This window comes from Nicotiana tomentosiformis, chromosome 4 (genome assembly GCF_000390325.3).
Source record: "Nicotiana tomentosiformis chromosome 4, ASM39032v3, whole genome shotgun sequence".
NCBI classification, from domain to species: domain Eukaryota; kingdom Viridiplantae; phylum Streptophyta; class Magnoliopsida; order Solanales; family Solanaceae; genus Nicotiana; species Nicotiana tomentosiformis.
This window is the reverse complement of record NC_090815.1, coordinates 108,703,693-108,708,357: the sequence shown is the minus strand read 5'-3', so window position 1 is coordinate 108,708,357 and position 4,665 is coordinate 108,703,693.

Below are 4,665 nucleotides of genomic sequence, written 5' to 3'. Positions count from 1 at the left end.
ATTGATAGAATTTGATATTTTATGATTTTCTTGGAATAAAAGTTTAATCAATATATGTTTGATTTATCAGTTGGCTTGCCTAGCTATAGTGTTGGACGCCATCACGACCTATAGGTGAAATTGGATCGTGACAACACTATCCATGCTCATGTACAGAAAAATAAATATTCTGCCTAAATTTTAATTTTTCCTAGATACTAAAGTTATTTCTATGAAATCTTTTCAAGACAGGACCAACAACCATCAACTAATTATACTTCATTTTGAAATTATTTAGGTCAATTTTTTACATCATTCATAGAAAAAGTAAATAAAAGTTTGATTTGTGCCGTAAATGGTTCTTTTTGATAAATAAAATTGTGTTAAAGTAAATTTACTCAGAGCTGAGTGAACTATGACTTCAGCTATAAAAGAAATTATAAAGCCAACGATGAAAATTGTTCGGCATACCTTAGCAACAACTACTCTTACCTCTATCGAATTGAGCCACCCTAAAAGAATTTTTAAATTTTTACCTCTACGAAATATATATTTCATAAATGATAAAGTCTAAGTAAGTACCCAAGGGATCAAGTGGTTAAAAACACCAAAAGGTAATCCAAAAGTTTACTTTAACAACTTTGTACTAACTTCTTTCGGAAAACCAAAGAGAATTAATATAATTATAACATATATCTAACTATAATTCCTTCCTTTACAACAATTGTAGTCCATATTTTTTCGCTTCTATATGTGTTTCTTCTCTTTTTAAGTCCACAAACTAAACTCCGTGCAATTGATTTTTAAAAAAAGTCCTTCTTATGTGTAGAAACTCATCACATAAGCGATCTACCCTAATAAGTAGCACAACCACCTTGTCAATTGACAATCCTTGAAGATTACACTGTAATTAGGTGATATATATATATATATATATATATATATATATATATATATATATATATATATATATATCTTAAATTCTCTTTATTTCTTTGTGTGTTTACTTTTTTATATTCTTGTTTACCCTCAAAATCGGATAACAACTGAATTTGTAAGTGGTTTTAAGGATACGTAGATTAACTTGACACAAAATGATAAATTAGATCATAATTGAAATCAATAACGATAAATTAAAGTAATTGCAAACCACACTAATTGGACAATTTTAGCCTTGGAAGGTTAGCCACCCTCAAGCCGAATGCACTTCGATCGGTACTAAGACACAGAAGGATAAGAGCTTAAGGAGAATAATAATAATAATAATAATAATGTATTGCTTTGGAATGCGTGTTATAATGTGTTAAATGAATTATCAAATCCCCTTTATATAGTAGAGGAGTCCTACTTTAGGTACTGTGAGCACCTAATTTTTGACCATGCTTGAGTTTGTTTCTACTCATCTCACCAATACCTCACTTCTCACTCCATCTTTTCCGCTCCCATCTTCCCAGGCGTGTCCCCACTCCACTTTCTTTTGTCCCCCATGTTTGTCCTCCATACTTGTCCCACATGCTTTGTCCCCCATGCTTGTCCTCCACACACAACCCCCCACATATCCCCATTTTCTTTCTTCACGTGAGGGGGAAAAATATTACCCATAAAATACCATCTTCTTCCCACTATTGTTTCGAGCAAAAAGGCAGTCACAAAAACAAACCTTGAACCTCCATTTTTGGACAAGCGAACACTCCATCCATTTTCCTCCAGATATCAGCCTTCAAACACCATAACAAACAGCTGAAATACCTCTGATAAATACTATTAAAATATCTCCAAAATCTTACATTAATCCTGTTGAATCTCTGTGCTCGAGGTCGTTGCCAATTCGAGATTTTTGTATGTGGTCTCCGAGTGACGGGTCTGTTCATTTTCAACCTCATCAAGGTGTTCTTCTTGTAAACCAGTTGGAAGATATTTGATGTCTTGAAAGTTATAAAAGGTCCAGTTCTTTACATTCATCTTGTTTCCTTCCATTTTGTTTGTTCAGTGAATGCTTGTTCATTTCATCATTGCTATATGCTAGCATGCTTTTGGTTTGTTACCTTGATTAGTTTATCCATTTTCTTGATGGTTGTTGTTTTTTTTGTAGTTTTTCTTTTTGATAATAAATCTTGTAAAGTGGGAACTTGTGGTCATACTTTGTTTACAACTAAAAGCTTTAGGCTGAATTTGGTCATCCACTCAGTGGGCTATGAGTTTGAGTTGAGAACGAATTGACATGTGTTCATTAGTAGTAGTTAAATAAGAATTAATGTATGTTCTATCAAATTGTTTTGTCGAATTTGAGATAGGATTTTAAAATATTGACTTGAATTAGAAGTAGTAATTAATGGTAAGGGGAATTAGATTACACGAAATGACAATGGAGCTGACCCAAATGCAAATAAGAATAAGTGACATCTCTTTCCACGACGCTAGCTAGTACTAATTAATCAAATTATCATGATTATATATACGTTCGCGTGATATAATTACGATTACCAAAATTAAAACCAAAGTATGCGTTCACGCAACTTTGGACGCAATAATATTAATAATTAAATAACGTGTTATTAATTGTGTACACGTACGCGTGACATAACTTTGGTACACCAAACAAAACGAGTACACGTATGGGTGATTTGTTTCCAAGATAATTTCGTATTTTAATAATTAAAAGCAGAAGATAAAACATGAAAATCAATAAATCACAGTTCATCCAAAATTAATTTAAGCCAAGTTGTAGTCAATAAAGCGACCGTACTGGAACCATGGGACTCGGGGAATGCCTTACACCTTCTCCCCGGTCAACAAAATTCCTTATCCGGACTTTATTTTTGCAGACCAATAATAATAGAGTCAAACCTTTCTTTGACTAGGGATTCAAATAAAAGGTGACTTGGAACACCCGAAAATCAATTCCAAGTGGCGACTCTGAACAATAAAATAATCCCTAATCAAGTTCGTCACTTTAATTGGAAAAACACTTTAACCCACCATCCATAACACACATTATCATTTTGGGAGGCATAAAAGGGGTGTGACAGCTCAGGCGACTCTGCTGGGGACTTCAAGAATTCGAGCTTGTATATTGACTTTATTTGGCTTTATTAATTTTTGTATATATTATGATTTATTTGGGCCTAATGTGCTACTTGTCGAGTTTTTACTGTTTTGATATTGTTGAACTGTACATATAAATTGTATCTTCTCTCGCATCCCTCCGAGTCTTCTGATAATTAGTTATGTTGTGTTTGCCTACCGGCATCACAAAATTTCTGTCTTGAGATAAAGCCAATTAGCCTACCAGCTTCTGGTGAAAGATTTAGTCACACGTGTTTAGACGGGAGAGCCGTTAGCTAGCCAGTGTTGTTCTACTACTGGTGACTCTTGACACTCCTCGGCTCGGGTTGTCCGCCAGGGTAAGTCAGGTCTAGATACCATCTCCTTTAGGATTTATAAACTTAGAAGAACAAGCCACAAGCACTGAATATCCCTAGTAGGCTACGCTTTATTTGCATCATGTGCATTTGACTTAGCAGCGCTCGACATAGTGGTCGAGTTCTGTGTTAGGACAGGCTTTGTTGAGACCATTATGTCATGTTACGTGCTACTTGTTGCATTATTTGGGAGGTTTGCATGTCGACTGGCTTTAGCATATATCAGTTGAACGAAGAGAGAAAAAATAATGTGGTTTAGTGCATATGATTTTTAAAGATTAATTTTTATAAAAAAAAAAAAAATTCCTTTTCCTTAATTCCCTATTTACAATTCTTTCCTTAGAAAATCAAAAAACAAATACTAAATCCAAAAATATTATTTTATAGTCCCACAGTTTCGCTTTTATTTATTTATATTATTTTATAGAGTCAAAACTCGAGAAATCAAAATTTTTGTGTGTCAATAATATGTTTGATCAAAGCCTAACCCCGTGTCTGGGTAGACAGGTATACCATGAGTGGGGAAAGAGGTAAGTGTAAAAAGAGGCCTAGATCTGAAGGGGTACCAGATTTTCTCATTGTCGATCAGATACCACAGTTGTTATGGGATTGGTGGAGAGACTTTAAGGAATATGAGCGAAACCAGATAAAGAAATACTTGGGACATTTGGTTCACATGATTACAATAAAGCCCAGGCGGGATGTGATTGAAGCTTTGATTTCGCATTGGGATCCTGAAAACAATGTGTTCCATTTTACCGACTGTGAAATGACTCCAACCCTGGAGGAAATCGCCCATTTCCAGGGGTGGGGCCGCAATCTTCGCTGCCAAAGGCCCATAGTACCAAAAAATGTGAACGAGGGTAGGTTTCTGAAGCTTTTGAACATAAATTACGGACAATATGAAGGTCTAGGAGGCAAATGGGTTAATTTGGATTTTTTGTTTCAGTTGTATGGCCTAGAATGCAATTTCGAAAGGAATATGGAAAAATTGAAATCAAAGGAAGATAAGGAAACATGGAAGGTACATAGAAGGTTTGCATTTATGGTCACTTTTTTGGGGTGTGTAATTTTCCCGGAAAGAGAGGGACACATTGACATCCGCTTGGTAGGTGTAGTTGAGGCTCTGACCTCAGAAGGGGGTGATTATAATTTGGTCCCTATGATTCTTTCTTGCATTTTCCGTGCTTTAACTAGATGTAAAATGGGCGCGCGAAACTTTGATGGTTGCAACATTTTGTTACAGATATGGTTTTTGGAGCAT